The sequence below is a fragment of the Chrysemys picta genome, unplaced genomic scaffold (assembly GCF_011386835.1).
Source record: "Chrysemys picta bellii isolate R12L10 unplaced genomic scaffold, ASM1138683v2 scaf1745, whole genome shotgun sequence".
Lineage (NCBI taxonomy): Eukaryota > Metazoa > Chordata > Testudines > Emydidae > Chrysemys > Chrysemys picta.
The window spans coordinates 1-11362 of record NW_027054450.1 but is presented as its reverse complement, the minus strand read 5'-3'; the positions used below and the strand labels follow the sequence as shown (position 1 = coordinate 11362).

The 11362-nt window shown below is 45.3% G+C and overlaps 2 long non-coding RNA genes across 2 annotated transcripts; both read right to left on the bottom strand.

Moving 5' to 3' along the window:
* Window positions 1-420: 420 nt before the first annotated feature.
* Window positions 421-3720, bottom strand: LOC135980067 (uncharacterized). Its single transcript, XR_010597289.1, has 3 exons — window positions 3631-3720; window positions 1272-1421; window positions 421-564 (listed from the first exon to the last, which is right to left on the bottom strand). It is a non-coding gene; the product is annotated as an uncharacterized LOC135980067 (long non-coding RNA).
* A 26-nt stretch (window positions 3721-3746) lies between these two features.
* LOC135980066 (uncharacterized) lies at window positions 3747-5045 on the bottom strand. Its single transcript, XR_010597288.1, has 3 exons — window positions 4944-5045; window positions 4458-4521; window positions 3747-3798 (listed from the first exon to the last, which is right to left on the bottom strand). It is a non-coding gene; the product is annotated as an uncharacterized LOC135980066 (long non-coding RNA).
* Between the last annotated feature and the right edge of the window lie 6317 nt (window positions 5046-11362).

Here is an 11362-nt window from a genome sequence, read left to right as displayed (position 1 = left end):
CGTTCCTATATACTGGTCATTCATTGCTATGTGAAATGAGCTGGTGAGTATTAGGCCAGTTCTTAGTGGCCCAGGTGCCCCCCTTTACAAAGAACACCTTCACCATAAGCACTAACACACCCCTTTTTAGCAGCCTTGGAAGAGAGGTCAAGGATTGAAAAGCCCATGAAGACAGCATTTGCCTCACCCTAGAGGTGCTCATACCTGATCTTTCCAGGTCAAAGCTGAAGCACATTGATGAGGGACAGTGCAAGGTGGAAGCTTGCACCGCCATTGTACTTGCTCCAGATATAGCTCCGTGATCGGCACTCCAGAGCAGCTAGCCCTGCACCACGTGCCACTCACAGCAGGTTTAAATGTCCTCATCTCCCCACAGCCACAAGGACTGGATGAGGAGACTTTACCTTTAAGATGCTATAAGTCTGGCTCCAACACTGGAGCATAGGTGACTCCATTCACAATTATCTTCTCTGCGGCAATGCACTCCTCCTGGGGATCCATCGGCAGCATGTCTGCGCCATGATGATACCCCTGAAGTTCCTTCACTGGTAGCAGGTTATACACCTGGGCAAACAGAACTGTGTCACTTGGCCTCATCAGTACCAAGTGCCATGAAACACCGCTGGGGGAGACAGACAGGCAGAGGCAGACAGACGGATATATACAGAGAGAAGGTGGAAGTGATAGAAAATAAACCAAGAGCAGTAAATACACTACAGAGCAGGGAGAAGGAAAGAGGGAAGCTTCTTCTTTGGCTGAGGGCAGTTTGTTGCTCTGGCTATTATGATCAACTATATCAAAGTACCTGCTAAAGGCTCTAATGCTCATATCAATGGCCCTTCTTTCTTAGCCAGGGACTGTTACTTACTATATGTTGGTCAAATGCCTGAGACTGGTCTAGGCCTGTAGGCGCTTCACCAATATAAGTAAATAAATAAATGAATAATAGGCCCTGAACAAGAGAAAATCAGCAGCCCCATTGACCAGGGCTGTTTCCAGACATGGTAGCATCCCAAAGGAGTTGAAAAAGTTCCTGCAATCTAAATGGTGCCCAGTTCTCTGCTTCTCACCTAGTGAAAGAAGATAAGATAAGGGCAGGACAGCATTAAGACATCCGCACTGACAGAAGGGATTTTTTTTTCCACTAGATGCCACTCCTCAGCACTGAGTTGGTCTTGCCTGAACCAGGCTGCATCATTTTCTGCTACCACGGCCCCTAAGAGAAGACCAGCTCTTGCAGCTGCTGATCAATGGGCCAGGCTGGCACTTACAGAGCTGGGAGAGAGCTCGGCTTCAGGCTTCATGAGGAGGACGCTCTTGTCCACAGCACGGACGGCGCACAGGGAGCCTGGGGAGGCCCCGACCCGGAGGCGAGTGTCGGAAGCGGGGAGGCCCTTGGCCGGTAAGAAATGCAAGTCAACCTGCAACCCCAGAAAAGGTAATAGAGGAGCTACTTCTCCAGGTACCATCACACACTGCCCCGCAGCACAACTCAGTCCTGGAACTGCCGCACACAGCTCCTCCAATGCCCCTCAACCCTGCCCTGCAGCCCCCTGCTATTCCAGTGCTGGGCTCCCCACACAGCTCTGCCAATGCCCCTCAGTCCTGCCCTGCAGCCCCCTGCTAGTCCAGTCCTGGGCTCCCCAAACAGATATACATTATTATCTACTGAAATTCAGTTACTCTCTAAGGTGGCATTGGAGCAATTGGTGCTTGGTAAATTCTCTGTTCACATTGATGACTCAGTTCATGATTTTATGGCTACCATGAACACCAAGACACTACCCCAAGTGGTTGCTGGCTCTGCTTGTACAGTGGACACACCCGTGCTCTCGGCCCAGAGCCTATGTTGCATCCTGAATATACCAGGAGGGATTGTGGGTCATCAGGGAGCTGATTTTACAGCAGCCCTGGTAAAATGAAGAACAGCCTAGGACCTGGATGCTGCAGATGGGTAATGGCTCCCAAGAATCCCTCCACCAGCTGGAAATTGCCAGAGCAGTGGTTTGAGCATTGGCCTCCTAAACCCAGGCTTGTGAGCTCAATCCTTGAGGGGGCCATTTAGGGATCTGGGGCAAAAAATTGGTCCTGCTAGTGAAGGCAGGGGACTGGACTTGATGACCTTTCAAGGTCCCTTCCAGTTCTATGAGATAGGTGTATATATCTCCACTCCAACAAGGCCCACTCCTCATTCTATCACCTGACAAACACTAAGCCCTCCTCTTGTTGAGTTTAGGCCAGTGATCCTCAATGAGGCTCTAGAGGTATTGGGAATACACTGAGCTACACAGGCAGTGATTTGGACCCATGTCTTCATTGGCTGATGAAGGCTAGCGGAGAAGGACTGGGGCCTGGTGGAAACTGTCAACCGTTCCCAGGCTGTCAGCTTCTCTTAAGGAAGCTACTGTGTGGCTGTCACTTGATGCTGACAATCTGGCTGACTGGGGCCCAGTACCTGTTCTTCCATTTTTTGGTTAAGATTATTGAGAAGGTTGTGGTGAAACAGCTCTCACAGTATCTAGATGCCTCAGCTCCCCTTGACACTGGCCAACCTGGATACAGACCTAGATCTGGTATAGTGACTGCACTAACTGCTTAGATAGATGATCTCCAGATGATGAATAAAGATCAGGGCCCAGATCCTCAAAGATATTCAGACCCCTAACTTCTATTGAAATTAATGGAAGTTAGGCATCTAAATACCTTTGATCTGGGTACAGGTGTCCAAGCGGATATTATCAACTACCTTTGATACCACTGATCTCAAAGGGGCATTCATTTGCCTGTGAACCCTAGGAGAAGAGCGGCAACCCTTAGGTGGCTTGGTGCCTGTCTCTCAGACGGGTCCCCAAGGATAGTTTTGGGCAATTGCTCTTTCGCTCTGAGGGCCCTCTCATGTGGGGTTGCACAGGGCACATCTTGTCCTCTCTCTTCTTCAAAGAGTATATGGGGTCATTAGGAGGACATAGGCTATGGTCTTTCAACAGGCTGAGGACACTCAGCTCTCCTCTGTCTCATCCGATCTAGTCAGTGCTACTAAATGATTTACTGATTGCTTGATACAACATGTGGCTTGGATAAGGGTAGGCTGGCTGGAGTTCAGTATGGAGGAGATGAAAGTAATGCTGGTAGGATGGAGGGAAGCAGCCAGAAGATACAGCAAGAATTAGATCTGTCCCTTGAATGGAGGCTCTATGCCTGTTACCTGTCCTCCATGATCTGCACTGGTTGCCTATCAGTTAGTGGGCTGCGTTTAAGGTGATGGTAGTAAGCTAACTAGATTGTGACCTGGTTACCTGACAAACCCACCTCCCTTGCCATCCCACAGTGCCACAGTGGAGATCAGTGGAGGTGCTAGAGCTGGAGCCCTGTCAGTTTTACAAGGAGGGGCTCTTGGTAGTGTGTTGTCTGGGAGGACCCTTTGGCTATGAAATCACCTCCTCGCCTCATCTGAAATACCACAAATCAGTTAATCTTAGGGCTATTTTTAATATATGGTAAAATCACCCAGAGCATTTGATGATAATGACTGTTTTAATGTTCGCAAATCTAAATAAATAGATACAAACAGCTGCTGCTCTCTAATCAATGACTTCAAGTGAATTGGGGTTTCTCAATCAAGACACCCACCTTATTGGCAAAGCAATTTTCGACCTGGAATTTGACTGAATCAGCAATAGGCTCCTGATTGGGTGAAATGGTGTATATGAGCATCTGTGGGTGAAATGGTGTGTATGATATTGTGTATATGAGCAATATCAGACTCCACGGGGAGCATCAGTGAGAAGGTCCCATTAACTGGCAAATAAAACAAGAGAAAAAGGCTAAGTTACAGGAAGTTGGCTCCAGGCTAGGGCCCCACACCTCTCTTGAGTCTCTAGGCTTCCCTTCATGCCAAACTTGTTACAGCTGGGATTCCGACCACATGGAAACACAGGGAATGGAACTTGATTTACTGATGAGAACATCGGCTCTTACTGCTTTGGCACATACTGTTGACATGAGTTTGGTGAGACTCAATCTAGTTTTTAGACCCTCATCATTAACTGTGTCCCTCAGGAACCCCAGAAGCCCCACGTGCCCCAGAAAATAAAAGGGAGGATTTTGTAAGAGCCTGGTGGCTAAGGAAGGGATGGAGATTGGGTGGGATTTCTACACAAGGGTTAAAGCAAACCCAGCCTGAATTACTCAAGATGAGAGTCTCCTGAGACTGACCTCAGTGACAAAGAATATATCAGTCAGGAGATATGAGGAGCTGGGGAGGATTAGAGCTCGGCAAGAGCTGCAGAGCTAGAATGGCTATAGAGGAAAGAAATTCGTTCTCCCCCTCTTTTTTCCCCCATCTCAGGGGATGGCACACGATGATCCTCTCACCTCATATGGAAGCAGCCTGTGTTTCAGTCACAGTGGCCTAGCCTCCCGGGAGAAAGATAAGGGAAGTGGTGGTGAGAGCTCACCATCACCATGCTCCACAGCCAGAGCCTGGGTCCCTGCTCGCACAATGCCTCCTTTGGCCATTACCTGCATGGAAGAAGAAGCCTTCCTGTTATGGGTATTATGAGTAGGAGAGGTGTTAGAATGGGGGAACCTGTGAGAGGAATGTCAGGAATTTTGGGCCTCAGGTGGCTGGAGCCAGCAGAGCTGCTCTATTGATCTCTGCTAGCAAAATTCTTTCTGTTTAATCAGGGGCAATAGAACCCAGTTACTCTTCTTCTCCTCATAAAATGTTGGTATTGAGCATTGGGGCTCAGCAAAGAGCATCAGCCCAAGGAAAAGAGTGTGAAGGATTATGGGTAATATAGGTACAAGTTCTTGCCCCAGGACACAAACAATTTGGGGCCCCACCTAGAATTACAGTCCAGGGACTAATTGTCTGGCAGGCACTTGACCCTATCTGTTGTTGTCACCTATATGTAGACAAATACCAGTATGTCCAGGTTTACCAAATAGTAAAAGACGATTTCCTTCTGCTCCCCCACGGCCTCTGGCTTCAGGATATAGTGCACCAGGACTTCCTGAGTGTGGCCACAGTTTAGCGTCTCTGATAATGTGGTAACTAAAAAGAACAAAACAAAAAGAAAAACCAGGCCCATAGGCTTTATCCTTCATGTGTAATGGATTACATTTTTCTGTCATGAGTTTGTTCCTTTTTCTGTTTTCACAAAACATGCAGTACACATCAACTTCACTATGGGAAAAATGTTCCTAATCTTCAATCTATTGGGGAAATGCCTGAAAAAAACACAGAAATCACCTCCCAGAATCTACACCATTTAGACATTTATGCTCCAATACGTCTGTTGGTCTATAAGGTGCCACAGGACTCTTTGTCGCTTTTTACAGATCCAGACTAAAACGCCTCCCCTCTGATACTTGACACCATTTAGACCATTTCTGATGTAAATTTCTTAATGAAATGATTGAGTTCTATCTTTCTAGGCTTTTATACCATATTATCAATGCAGCTACCTGACCAACTGAATGATCCCTTAAAATTGTAGGATAGTAAAAGAGGAAATTAATTCACAAAAGAAGACCAGGCATTTTAACTGCTTTTATTAGACCATACTGATGCATTTGAAAGAGCCTTGCAATCAAGTCAATGTCATTTCTCCCAAATCTGGGGTGGCAGTCTCCCCTTTGCTCTGTTCTCACTTAACAGAGACAGGAGCAGGGGCAACCCTTCTCTTGATGGCTCTCCTGCCATTCCTCTTCTTGGAAGGTAAAACCACAAGCTGATTTAAGTGCAGGACTCCGCCCTGAGAGATGGTGATACCTCCCAGCAGTTTCTTGAGCTCTGAGTCGCTGTGAATGGCCAGCTGCAAGCGGCGTGGGGAAATCCGACGCTTCTTGCTGCGTGCAGCGACTTCCCCAGCAATATCCACAAGCTCATGAGTCACTTATTGAAGCACCGCGGCCATATATACTGGGGCTCCAGCTCCAATACGGTCTGCAAATTGTCCTTTACGGAGCAATCTGTCCATGCGACTGACAGAGAACTGCAGCCCTGCCCGGAAAGAACGGGTGATTTTGGCCTTTAGGGTCTTTTGCGGTTGAGGGCTCACCAGAGTGCTCAGACTCGGACTCAGACTCAGTCATGTTGCAGACTTCTAGTGTTCCAGCAACACTTGGCTTGACTTTCTTGGCTTTCTTTTGTTTTCTCTGCTTGGTTTCCCTGAGTCTTTCCTCAGGAATTGGCCTGCCTAGCTTTTTTCTTGACTTGCTTGGCTTCAGTGGATGTTTCCTTGCTTGGCTCCACTTGCCTGTGTCTTTCTTTGCTTGGCTTGCCTGACTCTCTTTCCTTCTGTTCCTGGCTCTGTTCACTTGCTTTTCTCGCTCTTATTTTGCCTTCTTTGATTTCTTCCTGGTCTGGCCTGATTATGACTGGCCTGACCAAGTGTGGCTTGGTTAAGCCACCTCTTGAAATCACCACAGTAGTATGAAAGGTTTCAGAGTAGCAGCCGTGTTAGTCTGTATCCGCAAAAAGAAGAACAGGAGGACTTGTGGCACCTTAGAGACTAACAAATTTATTAGAGCATAAGCTTTCGTGGACTATAGCCCACTTCTTCGGATGCATATAGAATGGAACATATATTGAGGAGATATATATACACACATACAGAGAGCATAAACAGGTGGGAGTTGTCTTACCACCTCTGAGAGGCCAATTAATTAAGAGAAAAAAACTTTTGAAGTGATAATCAAGCTAGCCCAGCACAGACAGACAGTTAGATAACAAGTGTGAGAATACTTACAAGGGGAGATAGATTTCAATGTTTGTAATGGCCCAACCATTCCCAGTCCTTATTTAAACCGGAGTTGATTGTGTCTAGTTTGCATATCAATTCTAGCTCAGCAGTTTCTCGTTGGAGTCTGTTTTTGAAGTTTTTCTGTTGTAATATAGCCACCCGCAGGTCTGTCACTGAATGACCAGACAGGTTAAAGTGTTCTCCCACTGGTTTTTGAGTATTTTGATTCCTGATGTCAGATTTGTGTCCATTAATTCTTTTGCGTAGAGACTGTCCGGTTTGGCCAATGTACATGGCAGAGGGGCATTGCTGGCACATGATGGCATATATCACATTGGTAGATGTGCAGGTGAACGAGCCCCTGATGGTATGGCTGATGTGATTAGGTCCTATGATGATGTCACTGGAATAGATATGTGGACAGAGTTGACATCGGGGTTTGTTACAAGGATAGGTTCCTGGGTTAGTGGTTTTGTTCAGTGATGTGTGGTTGCTGGTGAGTATTTGCTTTAGGTTGGGGGGTTGTCTGTAAGCGAGGACAGGTCTGTCTCCCAAGATCTGTGAGAGTAAAGGATCATCTTTCAGGATAGGTTGTAGATCTCTGATGATGCGCTGGAGAGGTTTTAGTTGGGGGCTGAAGGTGACAGCTAGTGGTGTTCTGTTATTTTCTTTGTTGGGCCTGTCTTGTAGGAGGTGACTTCTGGGTACTCGTCTGGCTCTGTCAATCTGTTTTTTCACTTCAGCAGGTGGGTATTGTAGTTTTAAGAATGCTTGATAGAGATCTTGTAGGTGCTTGTCTCTATCCGAGGGATTGGAGCAAATGCGGTTATATCTTAGAGCTTGGCTGTAGACAATGGATCGTGTGGTGTGTCCTGGATGGAAGCTGGAGGCATGTAGGTAAGTGTAGCGGTCAGTAGGTTTCCGGTATAGGGTGGTATTTATGTGACCATCGCTTATTAGCACAGTAGTGTCCAGGAAATGGACCGCTTGTGTGGATTGATCTAGGCTGAGGTTGATGGTGGGATGGAAATTATTGAAATCATGGTGAAATTCCTCAAGGGCTTCTTTTCCATGGGTCCAGATGATGAAGATGTCATCAATGTAGCGCAAGTAGAGTAGGGGCGTTAGGGGACGAGAGCTAAGGAAGCGTTGTTCTAAGTCAGCCATAAAAATGTTGGCATATTGTGGGGCCATGCGGGTACCCATAGCAGTGCCGCTGACTTGAAGGTATATATTGTCCCCAAATGTGAAATAGTTGTGGGTGAGGACAAAATCACAAAGTTCAGCCACCAGGTTAGCTGTGATATTATCAGGGATACTGTTCCTGATAGCTTGTAGTCCATCTTTGTGTGGAATATTGGTGTAGAGGGCTTCTACGTCCATAGTGGCCAGGATGGTGTTTTCTGGAAGATCACCGATGGATTGTAGTTTCCTCAGGAAGTCAGTGGTGTCTCGAAGATAGCTGGGAGTGCTGGTAGCGTAGGGTCTGAGGAGAGAGTCTACATAACCAGACAAGCCTGATGTTAGGGTGCCAATGCCTGAGATGATGGGGCGTCCAGGATATCCAGGTTTATGGATCTTGGGTAGCAAATAGAATACCCCTGGTCGGGGTTCTAGGCATGTGTCTGTACAGATTTGTTCCTGTGCTTTGTCAAAATACTCAAAAACCAGTGGGAGAACACTTTAACCTGTCTGGTCATTCAGTGACAGACCTGCGGGTGGCTATATTACAACAGAAAAACTTCAAAAACAGACTCCAACGAGAAACTGCTGAGCTAGAATTGATATGCAAACTAGACACAATCAACTCCGGTTTAAATAAGGACTGGGAATGGTTGGGCCATTACAAACATTGAAATCTATCTCCCCTTGTAAGTATTCTCACACTTGTTATCTAACTGTCTGTCTGTGCTGGGCTAGCTTGATTATCACTTCAAAAGTTTTTTTCTCTTAATTAATTGGCCTCTCAGAGGTGGTAAGACAACTCCCACCTGTTTATGCTCTCTGTATGTGTGTATATATATCTCCTCAATATATGTTCCATTCTATATGCATCCGAAGAAGTGGGCTATAGTCCACGAAAGCTTATGCTCTAATAAATTTGTTAGTCTCTAAGGTGCCACAAGTCCTCCTGTTCTTCTTTTCACAGTAGTATGCTGACCCTGTCTGAGCCTGCAGCCTTTTATAACCTCAGTGCAGACAGAGAAAAAACATCCTTTCTGATTGGTTGTCTGAGAACCAATGGGCAGCTACTTCATTTGTTACCCAAGCCAGAGGGGATATGTCATCCTTTGGTAGCGTAGGGTCTGAGGAGAGAGTCTACATAACCAGACAAGCCTGATGTTAGGGTGCCAATGCCTGAGATGATGGGGCGTCCAGGATATCCAGGTTTATGGATCTTGGGTAGCAAATAGAATACCCCTGGTCGGGGTTCTAGGCATGTGTCTGTACAGATTTGTTCCTGTGCTTTGTCAAAATACTCAAAAACCAGTGGGAGAACACTTTAACCTGTCTGGTCATTCAGTGACAGACCTGCGGGTGGCTATATTACAACAGAAAAACTTCAAAAACAGACTCCAACGAGAAACTGCTGAGCTAGAATTGATATGCAAACTAGACACAATCAACTCCGGTTTAAATAAGGACTGGGAATGGTTGGGCCATTACAAACATTGAAATCTATCTCCCCTTGTAAGTATTCTCACACTTGTTATCTAACTGTCTGTCTGTGCTGGGCTAGCTTGATTATCACTTCAAAAGTTTTTTTCTCTTAATTAATTGGCCTCTCAGAGGTGGTAAGACAACTCCCACCTGTTTATGCTCTCTGTATGTGTGTATATATATCTCCTCAATATATGTTCCATTCTATATGCATCCGAAGAAGTGGGCTATAGTCCACGAAAGCTTATGCTCTAATAAATTTGTTAGTCTCTAAGGTGCCACAAGTCCTCCTGTTCTTCTTTTCACAGTAGTATGCTGACCCTGTCTGAGCCTGCAGCCTTTTATAACCTCAGTGCAGACAGAGAAAAAACATCCTTTCTGATTGGTTGTCTGAGAACCAATGGGCAGCTACTTCATTTGTTACCCAAGCCAGAGGGGATATGTCATCCTTTGATGACATCATTCCCATTGATTCACCGTTTGTGTTGGATTTTTAGTCAGTGATATCTGCTATTAGCAAAACTCATCCTGTAACGGCATGAAATAGGCTTTGGTTACATTTTGAAAATAGGATGCCTTAAATTAGGCACCTAAATAACTTATAAGTGGCCTGATTTGAAGAGGAGCTGAGCACCCACAGCTCCTGTTGATTTCACTAGGAGTTTGGAGTGCTCAGCACCTATGGAAATCAGGTCACTTGTAGTTAGTTGCTTAAAAGTGGGTTTAGGGGCGGAAATTCAGGCCTCCTAAAGTTTGAAAATATTGGCCAGTTTCTCTGGAGCCCTTAACTTGGTGATGCTTCCCGTCTCTTAGAGAACCCTCATGGCACCCAAGCCCATGGTAAGGGTTCTTTGCCATTCCAGAAACCCAAGTGTTCACCATTTGTCACTCTCAGCTTTGATTAGCCGCTTCTCTTCTTCGTGTGCTATTTTCTGAGACCGGTTTAAAAACAGCATCTGGAGAGAACCCCTCACATCAGGCCAAATCCATTGTGTGATGTTGCACTCTATAGGATTTTATGAAAATATGCTAATGAGTTAAATATAATGTAACTGGAATATGCTTCATGCAAAAGGTCTCTTGTAAGGTATCATTACAAAGCTTATCATCTACTGAGTGTGGTCATCCTAGTTGTATAAATGTACCACTCATGTATCTGAAACTAGAAATATGAAATAGAACTCTGAGGGCCTATTGTAATTATGCAAAGTGTGGGCCATTAATGGTGGTTTGGAATCTTGATGACTCCCATTAACCAGGACAATCGTCTGCAGATGGCTCTCTTTTACTTCAGGTTTCAGAGTAGAAGCTGGGTTAGTCTGTATCCGCAAAAAGAACAGGAGTACTTGTGGCACCTTAGAGACTAACAAATTTATTAGAGCATAAATTTTACTTTTACTTGTAAGTCTCCCTGTATACCTGTGTGCTGGCAAGTGGGTAATGTTTTCCCTTTAAAAAGGTGATGAAAGTTTATGTGAACCCCTCCAGGTATTTAATAATTTCAGAAAGCCTGATTCTAGTATCACTTATACTGTATAAATCTGATATTACTCTAAACGAGTCAATGGTTTTATAATGGGGGAACTAAAACAAAACAAAACAAAAAGAACAAAACAAAAAGAAAAACCAGGCCCATAGGCTTTATCCTTCATGTGTAATGGATTACATTTTTCTGTCATGAGTTTGTTCCTTTTTCTGTTTTCACAAAACATGCAGTACACATCAACTTCACTATGGGAAAAATGTTCCTAATCTTCAATCTATTGGGGAAATGCCTGAAAAAAACACAGAAATCACCTCCCAGAATCTACACCATTTAGACATTTATGCTCCAATACGTCTGTTGGTCTATAAGGTGCCACAGGACTCTTTGTCGCTTTTTACAGATCCAGACTAAAACGCCTCCCCTCTGATACTTGACACCATTTAGACCATTTCTGATGTAAATTTCT